Genomic DNA, 19,808 nt, shown 5'->3' with positions numbered 1-19,808 from the left:
TATGATGTTAAGTATTTCGCATGAGAAATCGATTGTTAAACTCAAAGCAGAACATTATGGAATTCCATTTCAAAAGGCCTGATACGAATCAGTAACGAACATACGCACACAACGAGTGTATTCGTACGCCATCTGCGTCTGTCCTTGGAAATAATACATTTTAAAAGAAAAGAGGGAAGAATGGGGGTCATTTGCAGAAAGCCAACTAGTTATGAAAGCGTTTAAATTCTCTGATACAGAATTATACTGAATATTTTCGATTTTAACCTTTCCGAATAGAACGCACATATGCGCTAAATCTACTACAAATCAAACCTACAACATGAAAAAGCGTTTCAAGAAACTGTTGATTTTGATATCCGTCCATATTTCAGCCGTAGAGATGCCGAAGAACTGGATTCATCTTGATATCAAATATAAAAAATATATGATATTCTTGTTTAATTATCTAATTGTTTGCATGTTTAATATTTTAAAGTAAAGCTAAGTGACCGATTATAGCCGAAGGCGACACGAAGGTTCACTTTTTATGAGCGGCTACACTGAGGTGTAGGGAAAGTTTCCCTCCATTCCCAAGATTACTCCACTTCCCCTTGATCCTGAATGTTGCGTGTTTAACAAGGGTGTACCATTGTTTCAAGTATTTGGTATTACATGACCGAAGATTGAATCCCGGTTTCCCGGCCCATTAGCGAACACACTTATCATTAGACCAAATGGGCCGGTGAATAGTTTAGATGATGGGGAAATTGGTGAATGAGGTGGACAGTGGTTGTTAGTTAGGAAAAGAGGAAGTTCTCTGTGTAGTAGCAGTAGCGTAATAGTAAATATTTACAAAATGTAAATAAAGAAGAAAAACTTGTACATCACAGAAGATAAAAATTTTAAAAAATAGCGGTCAGTATGACTTATTCTACGGGACTCAGTATTCATTACCGGGCAAAAATGTCTGGTTCGTCGGGTTTAAAATAAAATTACATATCTCTAGATTCAGTATGCTCATTTTGAAACGACTATTACTATGACTAGAAGAGGCTCGAATTCAAGCATTACATAAGCAAGCGTTATAATAAGATGTTCAACATTAGGCTTAGTTTTCATGATTTTGTGTAGTCAGATTATAGTCTGCGTGCGTAGAAGGGTTTAGTTAATCAGGATAATGAAATTTACATTTAAAGTCAAGTTAGAATGACGTGTGCAAATAGTTACGTCATATGATGAAGCGTTGTATAATGGTGTGTATAAACATAAACATTTATAATTTACGTCAAGGGTAAATCGACGCTTTTATAATGGAACTCACACTTTTGATGTTAATCTCGCGTAGCCAACGCCACGTTCCAACATTTCAAAATAAAACTACAGAGAGACAAGGCACAAGTCTTTACAAACAGACTTTTCTTTTGGCACTTTTACAACATGGCAAGAAAACAGAAGAAAAAAGGGAAGAAAGCAACACACTAAGGATGACCCCGAAATATATTTAAATTATGCATTTCAAGCAAGTAAAATATTTGTTTATTTTCCTAATATTGCGTTATGATTTGGCTTTCAAGCGCACTTTGTGCGTATTTTATTTATTTATAATTTAATTTCTTCAAATTCACAATTACGGCATATTAACGAGGTTTATCAAATTATTCTTATATGAGAAACAACTTGTGCAGCATCTGAACAGAATGTTGTGTTCATTACAATTTAACTAAACATACCTTTTTATCTTGTTCTCGCGTCTCTTGACCGACCCTCTGTTGCTTGCATCCTCATTTCTGGAAACATAAGCTTTCTCTACACATAATAATAGACGCACGTCTGTGTATGTGTGTGTGTTTTTCCCTTGAAAAGGTAGTTTTATTCAATCATTGATTTTTACCACGGTCGAAGTCGCGTCTCCGTTTTCTCCTTTTCAGAAGGGGGGTATCTTGCTATGGTCTTACCACAATGTGTTTTTGTTGCCACCCCCCGCCCTGAGAACTCTGCCCGATCCATCTTCTATGAGAATCACAGACATTTTCGATCTACTCTGTCTGTCTGTCTGTCTGTCTGTCTCTCTCTCTCTCTCTCTCTCTCTCTCTCTCTCTCTGACAACCAGTATCAGACTCCATCTTATCTCGTCAGAATCCTCTTTAAATCCGTTCCACGAACGGTTCCGTGACGTTGCAATTCAACGACATCACTCCATGTGTTAATGACTGATCTGCCTGATCGACTCGTCTCTTTAATATTGTAATATATGACATTTTAAGTAAACAAAGCAATCTATAACCATGCCCGCAAAATAATTTCTAATTTAAAACAATTAGCCCCGATTCTCAATTCTATATGTCACACTGTCCATAATTGCCAGTCTGTCTACGTCAGGCCAATTATACAACATAATTACCTTACTCGGGAGAGATCTGCGTCTAATTAAACCGACACGGTTTTCAAAGCTCCTCTACTCGATAGACAGGGATAGGAAAAAGAAAAAATGAGTTCATCATAGTGCTCTTGTTGCTAATAGTCAAATTAATATCAGAGTAATTAATGACGTAATTTGTTTTTCATTGTATCTTATTTTCTACGCATTAAGACAGTATAATAATAACGTAGAAAGGAACATCTATGTAACTGCTGTATCACCATCCAATAAGCCAACTACTACGTGTCCGAGCGACTAACAGCTGGCTTTATACAACAATGCGTCAGCTAGTTGTTCACGATGAGTGTTGAAGAACACCACATCCAATGATGCATGTCGATTATTGCCATGGCGATGTCACATCAAAATTGGAGAGACAAAAATTGATAAATGGCGGAAGTGTTTTCTTTGCTATTCATCTATTTATGCAGCAAACAAGCTGGGGGTGGTCATTATCAGCTTCTTCATGCACCAAGTCTCATATATAAAAGTGCAATAATGTTGTATAATAATTTAAAGTTGCAAACAAATTAAAATTCGATTAATTTATTTCTTGACAGATTTCTGTCACTTTCAGAAAACAGACAATATGGCAGAAAAAAAGAAATATATTCTATCAAAATCTTGCTCTCTCTCATTTTTCTTCGCACTCTTTCTCCTCCTCCTCATCCTCCTTCTTTCTCTTTCTATCTCGGTCCCTTATTTCTCTCTTATTCTCCTCCTTCTCTCCTTCGTTCTCCTCCTCCTCTCTCTTTCGTTCTCTCCTTCTCTTTCTCTCCTATGTTCTCCTCCTTCGCTCTCTCTCTCTCGTTCTCCTCTTTCTCTCTCTCTTGTTTTCCTCCTCTCTCTCACACACACGTTTTCCTCCTCTCTCTCTATCTTTCGTTCTCCTCCTCTCTCTCTCTCTCTCTCTCTCTCTCTCGTTTTCCGACTCACTCTTTTTCTCTTTGTTCTTTTTCTCGGGCTCTTCCTTCTTTCTCTCTCTTTCTACTGCTTCCCCCTCGTTGTTCTCCTTTCACTTTTATTTCTCTTTCTCCACCATAACTCTCTTTAACCTCCTCCTTCCTCTCTTTCGCCTCGCTTACGTTTTCCTTACTGTTTTTTTTTCACAGCCTTTCTTTCCCTCTCCCTTTATATCTATCTCTCCTTCTCTCTTTTTCACGTGTTTTCTTATCCCCTATTTCTCTCCTCTTCTCTTTTTCCTTTTTTTCTCTTCTCGCATTTTTCTTTCTCTCTTTATATCGTTCTTTTTTCTCCCTTTCTATCTTCCTCTCTCTTTATATAGTTCTCCCATATTTATATTTTTTCTTTCTATCTTCCTCTGCACTTCTTCGTTCCTCTCGTTCTCTCTCTCTCTCTTTCCGTTTCTTTCTTTCATGTTCTCTTCCTCACTCTATCTGTCTCCTTCTCGTGCCTTGTCCCCTTCCCTCGCTTTTTATGTCTCTTTCTACTTTTTTTTATCACTTTCTCTATACTTCTTGCTCTCTGCCTTTCTTTCTATTTTTCATTTTCTCGTTCTATTGATATCTTTTTATCTGTCTCCTTCTACCCGTCTCAATTCTCTCATTGTTTGTATTTATTTTTCTTCCTTTACTTTCCATCCATTTTTCTTTCTATTTCTCTCGTTTTCGCCTATTCCCTTTCGCCTCTTCTCGTTTCTCTCGAGATATCTTTCTATCGCAGGCTATTTAGGAAATAGGAAGAGAAGGGAAAGATAATGCATTTATTTTTCTCCCTTCCTTCTATTTTACTATTTCAAATATGCCGACCTACCGGTGCGGGGGTGAATCAGTAAACGGGGCGGGGTGTGAAATTGATTTACAAATGACAGCCAAGTAGAAGGGGGCAGCTGACAGAAAGAGAAAATTGAGCATAATGAATGTCGAAGAAAAAATCGGAATGAAATTGTTATGTAAATTAGAAAAGGAATGAAATCACCGTGAACTCATTCTTATTCATGAAACAATTGATTTCCGAGATAATGTGTCTGTAACATATAAAAATATGTTAACGGATGCAAATTATTAAGGCGAAAAGACATTCGAGGATAAATGTTCATGAGTGTGCCAGCTGGCAAACAAAGATTAGCACGAGCGGATTGTAATATATAGACAGAGTCGACAAAATCTGGCTATTTAAGGAAAGTGCTTGACGATTATTTGTTGACATTCACCTTGAACACAACTATGTTGCATGCTGCATAGAAGCAATGGTAAATGGTTCCATAGATACGTATTCAGTAGAAAGAAAATCCATAAATAGACATCCCGTTTTGTTTTATTGACCGAATGGAAATTTCTTTGCAGTGGTGATTAGAAGATATTGATGCTTTACAAGAAGTAGAGATTGGGTCTCTGTGGAGCACCTACCATGGAAATAACGATGGAGTGGAAGAAGAAGGCTTTAAAGTGTTCATATGTGAAAAGGAGGACTGCTGAAAAAGAGAAAGGGCGTCCTAACTAGATTGCGAAGTTGGGGTTTGTATTACTGTACACATAGATTCGAAAAAGTTATCAAAAAATAAATATATAATAAATAAATGTTATCAAAGGCAAGATAAGTTACTTTTCTACCAAACTGGATATATTTTTCGTGTTTTTATTCAATGTAACATGTTTATTCAGCTCGAAAACCATACAATGTTTACCGATGTACTGGAACATTCAAGATGGCGTCTGATTCTCTCTTTAACACGGTAAGTTTGGGAAAAGGTGTTATAAATAAAAAAAACCCGGATAAAATACTGTTAAAAACTCGCTTAATATATGTTACCGTGACATAGGTTGACATATATTCGGCGGGTTTTTAATAGTATTTTTATAGTTTTTTTATTTATAACACCTTTTTCCCAAACTTACCGTGTTAAAGACAGTGTGAGACGCCATCTTGAATTTTCCAATACATCAGTAAACACTGTACGTTTTTCGAGCTGAATAAATATGTTACATTGAATAAAAACACAAAAAATATATCCAGTTTGGCAGAAAAGTAACTTATCTTGCCTTTGATAATATTTATTTGTTATATATTTGTTTTTTTGACAACTTTTTCGAATCTATGTGTACAGTAATACAAACCCCGAAGTTGTTTTAAATGCTGAAAACTTAGGTAACTGTAACATTCTTAGTTTTTTAGGTAGATTATAAAGCCATGCATCGAATATTACATACGAGTAGAACATGGAGGAATCACTATGTATGTGTGGTGTGATTTTTATTAACTAGATGAAGAGGAATTATATGTAGGAATCTTGTTGATTCGGATGTTTTCTTTTGTATAGGTTTTAAATGTCAAATCTATCTACATTATTTACTCACTAACGTTACTTGAAAAGACACGAGCGTCGCATTATTTTCAAATATTACCTATACTAGAATTAGTCACCGATGGTTGATGTTTGTGTATTTTGTAATACAAACTACCCCATCTAGGGTTCCAGTGAACCCTAAGGTTTCTTAAGAACTTGTCAAGAGTTCCTTCGGAAGATACTGATAAAAAGAATCTGAGTGTCACATTGAGGAAACACATTTCATTCTGGGCTAATACATATTGTCTGTATTATTTTGATTGCTATTGCCTTTTCAATGAGTTTTCTCGGCTAATTTTGAATTATGAGTATACCGGAAATAGAAGGCAGTCAAATTTAACTAGTTGTCAGAAAATATATGTTGATTATTTTTCGAAATTGTCAATAACTTTGCGAAAGAGTTTTTGGCCTAAGACGGTTTTAAAAAGAAACACATCAAAATAGTATTGATATTATCAAGGAAAAATAAATAAACGATGTTATAAATATTTTTTAATGTGGAAATTATTTTGAATATTATTATTGCCGTTAGGGTTTTTCGAAGGTAATAAAAGTTTGGCAAACACACTCTTAATATACACTGAAATACATTCCAAATACTCGTGGACAGAGAGGGTTGCTATTTGTATAGTAAGATATTGAAACAGACACACAACGCCTATTATTATATTAGGTAGCACTCTGAGAAGACCAATACGTTTGAATGCTGGCACTGTCAGTTTAATCCACAAAAATAACCGGTAAATATTTTCACTGTTCGGAATCCATTACGCAGGAAAAAGACATAATGAACAAAAATTACTGTGGAATTACAATGGATTATCAAATTCCATATCCAACGGCGAAAATAACATCTGCACGAAAGGGGATATCATGAGGGTTCTACATTATATGGGCTGAATTGAAAAAAGAAACTGAGTCAGAGATAAAGAAAAGGATAGTTGGGGAGGAAGCATAAGATGAAATGAGGTCGTTCATGTTATGAGGTTAAGGGACGGGGTAGTCTTTTTTGTCATTGCTGAAAAATTGTTATATTCCGTCTTAAGTAAATAATGTAAATTGCACATTTTTATGTAAGGAAAATGGTTTGTTTTTCTTTTCTTAATTACAGAGACCGACATAATATATTTATTGGGCAGGCCTCTCAAAGACTAGATAAGTAGTAAATTACTGTACAAGAAGAGACACGGGGTGTGACGCTGGTTAAGGGCCCGCACTGGCAGTCTGGGCGTGCCAAATTCCTCTCTTTAACTATTAAAACACCGTTTTTCTTAAATAACTGTGCCCAAGTTTCATCTTTACTTATGTGCATAGAAACTATTTCACTTAGCAATGTAGGTAAATTTGACGTCGCTTTCCCATAAGTACATGTTATCTTTTTAGAAATAATTTTAACTAAAAAGATATCGGGAAAACAGATATCAACAATAATCATGTGATTGTTTCGAAATTATTTAATAAAAGATGTTTACTTGCTAGTAAACATCTTTCATTAAATGATTTCGAATGTATAGCAATAAAATACTGAATTTCCAAGTGTCTGCGGCAATTTTTAATGTCTGTACAAAAAAAGACTGGAAATTAATTTTAATCACCTCGTATGTGCAGGCATTTAAAATGACATAGACATATCAAATTTCAATGTATGTACAAGCATTTAAAATATACGTAGACACTTTAAAATTCAATATTATGTTGTTATACATATTATGAGATAACTGAATCATTTTTTTATGATTTCACGTTCGCAGGAACAGCTACATCAGGAATTGGAATACATCCTACTAACATCTGATTGTTACACCTGGCGAATTTCCAAAATGGAATCTGAACGTGAGGACACTTTAGAAGTACAACATGCAATAAAATTATGTTCTAAACGTGACGAAAAATGCCACATAAACGCATTAAATGCTTCAGACTGCTTTTGCACCATTTTTTTTTATGAATCGAGCATTAGTTTTTGAGTGGCATAAGAAAATCAAGGCAGGCAGGGTAAGAGATGATGATACTTGTAGAAAGAGCAAGGAATTTCAAACACCAATTGATTGGCCAAATAAAGAATATTATGGATAAACATCGTTGTGTGTTTATAGAGGCAAAAAGTGGATAGTTTGATGTCAGTTTGAGAACTGTACACACAATTATTCGCGGCGATCTGAAAACGCGGACGATTTACATAAAGTTAATTCAAGGGTGCTCCATCCTTATCACAAACTATATTTTTTTTTACATAGGCATCACCACATTATCAAGGCCAAGAGGTCACTCAAGGATAAGGGTTAAAGAGCATACAGTAGAAATTGGACAATATAGTAATCATTAGTAATCAAAATTTGGTAAATTTGATAAATTATATGGAACGGCTCATCAAGAACTTATTTACGTTAGACTTGAACACAACCATATTGTAGTCAGCCGGAAAGCAGGAAAACGGAAGACAATTCCACAGGCGTGCAGTTCTAAGAAAGAAGCTTTGTTCATGGAATCTACGTTTAGGTTTAGGCACAGATAAAGAGTGGGGGAATTATTGATAGTGTTTACAGCTAGACGAGTGTTTCTTGTGAAAGTTTGGCGAGGGGGGACCATAGATTGAAGTTCAGTCGAACACTTTCCATGAAAATAACGATACATCAGAGACAAACTCGCAACATCTCTTCTGTGAGATAGAGGTTGCAAGGAAGAGAAAAGGACATCTCCTACGAGGCTACGAAGTCTATTTTGAACTCTATCAAGGCAGGCCAAGTCCTTTCTAGCAGCTCCTGCCCAGATGTGGCAACAGTATTCCATCCTTGGACGTACCTAACTCTAATATAGATAGAGAATAGCATCAGCAGTGAGATATCTACCGGATCGATAGAAAGATCCCACCATTTTTCCAGCGGCCTTGGCAACAGATTTGATGTACGTGTTCCATTTAAGATCAGGAGTAATGGTCAAGCCAAGAAGCTTGTCAAAACTTGAGGCCTCCTGAAGACGAGAGCCATTCATTTTAATTGATGCCAGATGTGGATCAGAGTGTTGATGATGTAAAGAGAGAAGCTTGGTTTAAGATGCATTAAAAGTAACCAGCCACTCCTTACCCCATTGTACTACGTGCTCAAGATCAGAGGAGAGAGAATTGGAGAGAACTTGGTCGTTTACTGTCTTAGATGTACTACCATAAATGGTAGTGTCGTCAGCATAAATGTCTACAAATGATGTAAGGATGTGATTTGAAAGATCGTTAATGTAGATCAGGAAAAGAGTTGGGCCCAGAATGGACCCCTGAGGGACACCGGCATTAATACTGTGATCTTCTGATTTTCCCCCTCAACTACTACTCTTATGAACCTATCAGAAAGAAATGATTTAATAATTGAGAAGACTTTTCCAGCAATACCATAGCTAGAGATCTTATTAAGTTTTTTTTTTTTTTTTTTTTTTTACAAAGGCATCACCACATTATCAAGGCCCAGAGGCCACTCAAGGATAAGGGTTAAAGAGTGTACAGTAGAAATTGGTCAATATAGTAATCATTAGTAATGAAAATTTGGTAAATTTATTAACTTATATGGAACGGCTCATCAAGAACTTATTTACTTTAGACTTGAACACAACCATATTGTAGTCAGCCGGAAAGCAGGAAAACGGAAGACAATTCCACAGGCGTGCAGTTCTAAGAAAGAAGCTTTGTTCATGGAATCTACGTTTAGGTTTAGGCACAGATAAAGAGTGGGGGAAATTATTGATAGTGTTTACAGCTAGACGAGTGTTTCTTGTGAAAGTTTGGCGAGGGGGGACCAAAGATTGAAGCTCAGTTGAACACTTTCCATGAAAATAACGATACATCAGAGACAAACTCGCAACATCTCTTCTGTGAGATAGAGGTTGCAAGGAGGAGAAAAGGACATCTCCTACGAGGCTACGAAGTCTATTTTGAACTCTATCAAGGCAGGACAAGTCCTTTCTAGCAGCTCCTGCCCAGATGTGGCAACAGTATTCCATCCTTGGACGTACCTGGCTCTTATATAGGTAGAGAATAGCATCAGCAGTGAGATATCTACTGGGTCGATAGAAAGATCCCACCATTTTTCCAGCGGCCTTGGCAACAGATTTGATATACGTGTTCCATTTAAGATCAGGAGTAATGGTCAAGCCCAGAAGCTTGTCAAAACTTGAGGCCTCCTGAAGACGAGAGCCATTCATTTCAATTGATGACAAATGTGGATCAGAATGTTGATGATGTAAAGAGAGAAGCTTGGTTTTAGATGCATTAAAAGTGACCAGCCACTCCTTTCCCCATTGTACTACGTGCTCAAGATCAGAGGAGAGAGAATTGGAGAGAACTTGGTCGTTTACTGTCTTAGATGTGCTACCATAAATGGTAGTGTCGTCAGCATAAATGTCTACAAATGATGTAAGGATATGATTTGGAAGATCATTAATGTAGATCAGGAAAAGAGTTGGGCCCAGGATGGATCCCTGAGGGACACCGGCATTAATACTGTGATCTTCTGATTTTTGCCCCTCAACTACTACTCTTATGAACCTATCAGAAAGAAATGATTTAATAATTGAGAAGACTTTTCCAGCTATACGATAGCTAGCGATCTTATGAAGTAAACCTTTATGCCATACCCTATCAAAGGCTTTAGATATGTCAAGAGCAATTGCCCTAGAAAGATTGCCACCGTCGAGAGATTTGCTAATCCTATGCGATATAACTGTAAGGACATCTGCTGTAGATCTAGCAGAACGGAAACTATATTGAGTGTCACTAAGAAGGTTATTTTTGTTAAGATGTTTGATTACTTCTGTATTTAACACAGATTCTAGCAACTTACTCATGACGCACAGGAGACTTATTGGCCTGTACTGAGAGGGGGATGAGCGATCACCTGAATTCTTAAATACAGGGCATACTGATGAAATTTTCCAGGGAGATGGGAAACTATTCTCCTTAAGACAACGTTTAAACAGTTTTGTAAGTATGGGCGCTAATTCAGGTTGAAGTTTTTTTGAGTACTATAATTGGAATACCATCAGGGCCAGTTGCTTTACTCGAATCAAGGTTTTTGATTAGCTTCGCAACATCACGTACAGATATACGTATATCACATAGCGTGTTTTCTGATACAGGAGGAAATATTGGGGGTTGGCGGTCTTGGTCGCAAAGGGTAGAATTAGCTGCAAAGTTCTTGACAAAGAGTTTGGTTTTGTCTGATGCTGACGAGATTACCTCAGGTCCATTGATAATAGTTGGGATGGAGCACCCGCCTCTGTTCAGGATTCTGTTTGCTATTTGCCAAAACTGGTGGGAACCAAGCCGCTGCTCAGCTACTTTGGACTTAACAGATTGAGCATACAACACTCTTGCGTTCCTTATTACTTTCTTACAATGGTTGCTGGCAGTCCTGAAAACGGCTTTAGTTTCCATACATCTATTACGTTTGAAGCAGTGGAAAAAGTGATTTCTGTGCGCAATGGCAGCAGCACATTCTGGAGAGAACCATGGCTGGCTGTTAGGTTTTTTCTGAAACTTTTTAGAGGGTATGAAATGGTCAATACCTACAATTAACCATTCAGTTAGGTCTAATACTATAGAGGACACATCCTTTTTAAACATGGAATGCAGAGGTAGATCAGATATAAATGTACGGAAGCTATCCCAGTCAGCCTTAGTGTATCGATATACTGTACGATGAAGAGGTACGTCTGGGGACTTATTACATTTCATTTTTATCTTAATTGATACAACAGAGTGGTCGGAAGATCCAAGAGGCGACAGAACAGAAACTGAACATAGTTCAGGGCAAGTTGTGAGAAAAAGGTCTAGTAGGCTCGCATACTGGCCGTCATTATCGGGCACACGGGTAGGTTCCTGAACAATCTGAGTGAGGTCATAGGCAATGGAGAAATCATGACAGAACCTCCCCTCATCATCGGTCTTGTTTGAGTGGGTCAACCATTCGACGTTGTGAACATTGAAGTCTCCACATACGTGAATGTTAGCTGAAGGATAAGTAGAAAGGACTTGGTCAATTTTCTCAGATATGCTTTGAAAGATAGTAACTCCACTGTTGTGGGGGGCGATAGAGAGTAAATATAAATGCAGTAGTGTGAGCTAAAGCAACCCGGAAGCACATATAGGGTAAGTTAGGATCTTCCCTGGAGATGTCCCTCCCACATGGAAAGCTATCTTTAATATAGGCACATATTCCATGCCCATGGCGATCTTGGGGGTCAGATTTAGAAGTTAAGTTAGAGTATCCTGAAATTGCAAACTCATCTAAGGAAATAGCCTGTCCAATGCCAGTTTCACTTAAAAATAAAAAGTCTGGTTTAGTCTCCTGTAATTGGGTTTCAACGTCTGGAAGGTTAGAACGAAGACCCCTGATGTTGGAGAAGGAGACATGGTAGTAGGGGTCTACGTTGGAAGTTGGGGAACCGGGGTTAATCGTGTATTTTTTCTTGAAACTTGTCATGATGAAATTTTGGAATTTGTGGACTAGGTCGACAGATTTACTTAGAGCAGGACAGAGAGGGGAAATTAAGAGAGAAAAAGAAACGAAGAATTTTTTTTTATTATTTGTAGCTAATGATAAGGTAAAGCCGTAACAATTACCCACTAGTATGGCATCGAGAGGCCCCACCAGAAGCAACTGCATGGTCCAGAATCCATTCACCAAATGGCAATACAGCAGCCCCAGTACTTTGCACCTGCTGATAGGACAGCCTCCTTAGTGGTTAATCCAAGGTTCGGGTCCCTGACTATCAGGCGGATAACGTCAGCTCAGACAAAACGTTTACCTCCATCACCCTTACTAGTGACATGGCTACAAGGATAGACATAGAAACAGAAAATTTCCGCCATCTCAGCCAACTGTTCGCAAAAATACTGCCAACCTAGAAAACAGCTTTTTCTTCTCCCTTTGTCCGAAAAATCACTCATTTAAAAAAATGAGGACTGAGGGACAAATAAGAAGAAGCGAGAGTAACAGGAGCTGCCGATAACGCATCCACAATGCGTTTTCTACTCTCCATTAAAAAAAAAAAAAAAAAAAAAAAGTATTAAGTATTGTACTTAAAAAAAGTCCAACAGACGTGTTTAAGGGAAAGTATGGTGATAGATTCCCCTCACACGAACTAAAAATGAGTATAATTCGTAATTTTTGCTATCAACTCGGTGGATAAATAAACATATGTACGAGGAAAAAGAAAAAAAAAGGCTAGCATTTAATAAAACAGAAATACACAAATTAAATACTGAAATAAAATGGAGTTGTTAATATTTTAAATCTAAAATAAAAAGCATGATTGAAATCACTTATCTCAACAAAAACAATTCCGTCTCCAAATTGCAAACTGTGTTGAAAGAAATTCAGTTAGTAGCGTTCAAAACATTTTTTTTTTAAATTAGCCGTTAAAAGAAAATCGTGATTTTATTCTGAACTTAAGCTAGTAACGTTTTAAGAAGCTTACGATATAAAAGAAAAGGCTGATGGGGGGGGGCTCTTCCGAAAGTAAGTTGGTGCCGTTATAAGTAATTTCGAGATAAGATGGAAGCCGGTATTGGACTAGAAAAAAAGCTAGCATTTAATAAAACAGAAATACACAAATTAAATACTGAAATAAAATGGAGTTGTTAATATTTTAAATCTAAAATAAAAAGCATGATTGAAATCACTTATCTCAACAAAAACAATTCCGTCTCCAAATTGCAAACTGTGTTGAAAGAAATTCAGTTAGTAGCGTTCAAAACATTTTTTTTTAAATTAGCCGTTAAAAGAAAATCGTGATTTTATTCTGAACTTAAGCTAGTAACGTTTTAAGAAGCTTACGATATAAAAGAAAAGGCTGATGGGGGGGTTCTTCCGAAAGTAAGTTGGTGCCGTTATAAGTAATTTCGAGATAAGATGGAAGCCGGTATTGGACTAGAAAAAAAGCTAGCATTTAATAAAACAGAAATACACAAATTAAATACTGAAATAAAATGGAGTTGTTAATATTTTAAATCTAAAATAAAAAGCATGATTGAAATCACTTATCTCAACAAAAACAATTCCGTCTCCAAATTGCAAACTGTGTTGAAAGAAATTCAGTTAGTAGCGTTCAAAACATTTTTTTTTTAAATTAGCCGTTAAAAGAAAATCGTGATTTTATTCTGAACTTAAGCTAGTAACGTTTTAAGAAGCTTACGATATAAAAGAAAAGGCTGATGGGGGGGTTCTTCCGAAAGTAAGTTGGTGCCGTTATAAGTAATTTCGAGATAAGATGGAAGCCGGTATTGGACTAGAAAAAAAGCTAGCATTTAATAAAACAGAAATACACAAATTAAATACTGAAATAAAATGGAGTTGTTAATATTTTAAATCTAAAATAAAAAGCATGAGATATAACTGTAAGCACAAATCTAAAATAAAAAGCATGAGATATAACTGTAAGCACATCTGATGTAGATCTAGCAGAACGGAAACCATATTGAGTGTCACTAAGAAGGTTATTTTTGTTGAGATGGTTGATTACTTCTGTATTTAACACAGATTCAAGCAACTTACTCATGACGCACAGGAGACTTATTGGCCTGTACTGAGAGGGGGATGAGCGATCACCTGAATTCTTAAATACAGGGCATACTGATGAAATTTTCCAGGGAGATGGGAAACTATTCTCCTTAAGACAACGTTTAAACAGTTTTGTAAGTATGGGCGCTAGTTCAGGTTGAAGTTGTTTGAGTACTATAATTGGAATACCGTCAGGGCCAGTTGCTTTACTGGAATCAAGGTTTTTGATTAGCTTGGCAACATCACGTACAGATATACGTATATCACATAGCGTGTTTTCTGATACAGGAGGAAATATTTGACCAAGATGGGCATCAAGACAGTTTCTCACCCTTTCTATAGTCCAGACCTTGATCTTTGTAACTTTGGTTATTCCCTAAGCTCAAGGAAAACCGTAGAGGCTATCGGTATGAGACAAATGAGGAGATGAAAGAAACTGTGACGGGGGTCATTTGCACGCCCACACAGGAGGACTTCCATGGGACTTCCCAAAAGTTGTTGGAACGGTACAACATTGCAGCCAAAGCAGATTACTTCGAAGGAGACTAGATGTTCATGTGTGTACTATCAATAATAGTGCCCATACGAAAAAAATATGGAAACTTATTAGAAGGTCCCTCGTGTATATATATATATATATATATATATATATGCGTGTGTGTGTGTGTGTGTGTATGTGTAAATATACTAGCGGCAAAAATCTGTGACAGTTTTTATTTTCACGTTCTCCAGAACATTCGAGGGGATTACAACTAAATTTGCACACATTTAACATATCTCTTATGTTAATACACTGAATTAATTAAAGTTCGTTATAAAAGACAGAAAAAATGTTATGAGCATTTCAATTTTTGTGTTTTAAAATTAAAGTAGCCAAAACTGTAGGACAAAGCAAAGAAAATAATTTATTGTGGGGGTGTAGTCTGTTTTTCCATTTTTCTAAGTACGAAAATGACGAATAAGTCGATTACATCACTTTGTAGGCATTGCAGCCGGTTCCACTATCATTATGACCCTAAAATTGATGCTTCCGTCAAAAAATCAATTATTAAACTTCACGGAGAAAACCATTCAATACAGAAGATAGCTGACGACTTGAAGCTGTCGAAAAGAACTGTTTGGAGAGTCATAAAGGTTTTCAAGAATACTGGAAAATTCTACCACCGAAGGAAAATGTCAGACCTAGAATAACTTTTCCTAGCCAGGATCGATTGATTAAGATGGCAATGAACGATAGGTTACAGACAGCTGCCAGCATTTCTCGTGAACTGCATGTCTATCATGACACCAAAGCGTCTCGTAAAACAGTATCAAGACGCTTGAATGAAATTGGTCTGTTTGCGAGATCACCAGCTAAAAAACCGTTGATAAACAAGAAGAACAAGAAACTCAGATTAAGCTTTGCTCAAGAGCATGTGTCGTGGACAGATGATCATTGGCGAAATGTATTTTTCTGATGAAAGTAAGTTTAATGTATAATGATCTGACGGGAAGAAATTTTAAGGAGGTTTGCTGGGGAAATATTTTCTAAAAAATGCACGAAGAAAATGTCAAAATTTACTGATGGTAGCATAATGGTGTTTGGAATGGTTTCTTTGGAAGGAAAGACTGATCCGGTCCGTCCAAACACCACAGTTAATGGAACAATATACAAGAACTTGTTGAGAGATCATGTCATCCCAATACTTCGAAATTCTGAGTGTGAAAAACCAATTTTCATGCAGGATAACGCCCCCTGCAACAAGGCTAAGCATGTAATGGAATTTTTGAACGAGCAAAATGTGATTGTTTGGGATTGGCCTCCTTAAAGTCCGAACTTTAACCCTATGGAAAACCTATGGTCTTCTTTGGAGAACGGTGTGAGTCCAAGGAACTCTATCAATACTGAGGATTTGTAGATAAAACTTAAAGAAGAATGGGCGAAAGTTCTAGGTGATACATATAACCATCTCATTCAATCTTGCAGTAGAAGGTGCACTACAGTTATGGAAAATAAAGGTTTGTTCACTAGATATGCAATTTATGTCGACCAAGTTTGGTATTTTGATGTTTCAATGTTATTATTTTTAATTTTTTTTGTCCCACGGTTTTAATTTAAAAAAAAAATTGAAATGCTCATAACTTTTTTCTATCCTGTATAATGAAGAGTAATTAATACAGAGTATCAACATAAGAGATATGTGAAATGTCTGTAAGTTTAGTTGTAATCCCCTGGAATGTTCTGGAGTAATTGAAACAAACTAAACTGCCCCAGATTTTTGGCCGCTAGTGTATATATAAGTTTGAAAAGCCGGCTGAAAAAAAATGTTGAATGACGAGAAGGAACTTACAGAAAAATAAATGAACAGGAAAACAGTTGAAAAATGAACCTGAAAAGGAGGTACCTGAATATAACAGAGTATTTTCTAAAAACTAACGGGACAGATGTAACTGAAAATGTACTGCAATTCCGACATAACATTTTTAAAGAAAATTTTTCGTTTATTTCACTGATGGAATTGATTATTGCTTACTTTTTCTGTACCTTTAGTTGTAATACACCTTTTTGAAAAAAAGATTCTAGGTTGTATGTTTCTTTTTTTTTTTAATGATTTCGTTGGTGCTATTCATGCCGATGAAGCAGCGCCTCTTGGAAAGAAAAAATAAGCAACAAAAAAGTTTGATTTTTTTTCATGAAATCATGTTAACATTTTTTGGTTTTCAAAAATTTCAAATTAATTTCATGAAATGATATTTTCAATGGTGTGACCAAACTTTTTTTTATTTTTAATTCGCACCACCACGTAAACACAAATCTATTTCAGACTGGCACCAACGTATTCTTTTTTTACAAGAGGGTTAATTGTATCAGCGAATTGAAGAGAACAAAACATACAGCGATCAGTCTTCTTTAAAAAGGTGTATTACACTGAAATTCACAGAAAAATAAATGATAATAATCATTTAATAAATATTTTTATGAAATTATTTTGTTTTCAAAAACTTCAAATTAATCCCACAAAATAATGTCTTCAAATATGTGACCAAACGCCTATTTATGACCGCTACAATTTCCCTTTCACCATCTCCTTCAATAGCACACGTTCCCAACATTCTTTACACTGTTGTCTAAATTCTTCTGAGATGCCTCCTCCGTTACGGGTATTATTATCATCATCCATATCATCTTTTTTATTATTACGATTTTAATTATTTATTTACTCACTTGAGGTTTTCACACGGATCATCAGCTCATTGACAATAACACGTTGAGTCCTTTGGAGTCTCCGTGTCAAATTGTCTATGATTTCAAGAATTCTTCACGTCTTTCGATAACCATTGCGAAAGAATTTTGCTTTATCGCAGCAGTCTCTTACTAATGATTTCTTACTGGGCACACAAATTGTTTTTCTTTGGTATTTAAGTGGTAATAACTCCCTAAAATTTGTTTTTTTTATTATTATTATTCTCGGTCGTCTTAGAGGCCTGGTAAGTTACGCGTTTACGATGAACGATCATTTTGTATGGTATCAGCCGAGGTTAGCGTCATCACATTGTGTTTCCTTTTTATTATTATTGGTTGGCAGGGTGCTTTCACACAAGTCATCAAAAATGTCATTGAATACAGCCTGTGGTGTTCCTTGAGAGCTGAGTGACAACAAGTATTCCCAGATTTTCCGGTACTCTCCATCTCTTTCGACTATATTTGCAAATAAATTTGCATTATCACAACAGCTGCTTGCCATTGATTTCTCGTCCGCAACGGCTATTGATTTTTACTGGAATTCCAGTGGCAACAAGCCCCCTCCCTCCAGGTCCCAGTTCTCTTCGCACTTATACAGTGGCCAGTGCTCACTGCTCGGTGTTTCCTTCCTCCGTGACTATTTGGTTATTCGGTCTCACTCTTTTTTTTGGGGGGGGGCAGTGATGGGTTAGGGTTATAGAACTTATAGATATGCAGCTAAATGTTCTTGGTTCCATATAGCGCTCCATGTTTTGTCTGGTTTGCGCTTGTGGTTCGTGTGCATTATTATTATTATTATTATTATTATTATTATTATTATTATTATTATTATTATTATTATTATTATTATTATAGTACTACCATTACTATGCTTTTATCGTTAGTCTATTAGCAGTATTAATAATCATGTGTGTTCATAATAGCTTATGGTATGACGTATATTGTTACGAAAGTCGTAATAATAGTGTTAATATAAAGTGTTGCGCTACATATCTCTGGTCAGTAATATGCTTTTAAATATAAGTGTAGATGATATTATTTGGGTATGATTGACAACGTTTTATCACTATTTAATCTATCGCCAGATATGAGGTTCGATAACGGATAAGCAAAATTAAATCATGTAACATAGAAAGGTGTGATGTCAGATCAGTTACATATTAGAGTTTAACACATAATTGCATATCAAATTTTGATGTCATTGAAGTTTATGTTAAACAGGATCGTTTGATTTCCTCTACGTCTCAGCCATTATCAAAAGCAAATCATGGGTTAGGAAACGGACTCGCACGTAAATCTAATAAAAGCATATACTAAGCGAACACGGCAGTAAGTGTCTAACACACTGGGAAAAGGATACAGACCACATAGTGAGCCGCGACTCCATAGAATGGTACAGTTGATAACAATCTAAAATATAACTTCTTTTGTGATTTTTAAAATCACACTTTAATAGCATTTCAGCTGACGTATTAAACTTTGATTCTAACAAACTAATTATTTGTTTGTTATTGTTGTACGTGTTATTGTTGCTACAATTAGTTACTACGTCGTTAGAGTTTATTTAAAAAGGTATGTAGTTCCGTCTGGACAACTGAAAATATGTTGATTTTTTTTATTTATAAAAAAATATATATCTAAATTAGCAAGTAGAATAACTCATATTTTAGTAACAAAGAATTGTCTCCCTTAAAACTATTTTCTGTATAAGTTTTTAAATGTATAAACGAATAAAAACCAACTTCATTGCATCCCGAGCAACGGTAACGACCGTAATAAGGAAAGTTAGCATTATAATGTTAAATCTAGACTGCGATAGTCGATATAAATGAAATAAGGAGTGACCTCGTGATGCCAAAGATCAATCAGAGAGGCGAAATAAAGAGTTGATTGAGGGCAATTACCGCGGGTTAATACCAGATCAATCAGTTCGACAACAGACAAGTATTATAAATGCATTAACGGCGGTTGGGTTTGCTTAAAGTATAATGCGTGATAGACAATAATAGATAAGAGAAGAGGAATGGGGGAGAATGAAGAGAAAGCATAAAAGGAGCGAGAAAAGGAAAATGAAAGACGAGGAGAAAGAAGGAGGAACGAGAAAGAAAGAATATACGAAGATCATTATAAAGAAATGGTATTCTAGGTGTGTGTGCATATATATATATATATATATATATATATATATATATATATATATATATATATATATATATACAGTGATGATCATATTTATTGGCACGGTAAAATAAAAGTTAAATTTTGTCTAATAAATTCTAAAAAAGGGATTAAATTAAAGAAAATAACAAAGTATATTATGTATTTTTAACT

The sequence above is a fragment of the Euprymna scolopes genome, chromosome 1 (genome assembly GCF_053919585.1).
Source record: "Euprymna scolopes isolate OS-2025 chromosome 1, ASM5391958v1, whole genome shotgun sequence".
Classification (NCBI taxonomy): domain Eukaryota; kingdom Metazoa; phylum Mollusca; class Cephalopoda; order Sepiida; family Sepiolidae; genus Euprymna; species Euprymna scolopes.
Note: the sequence above shows the minus strand (reverse complement) of the source record.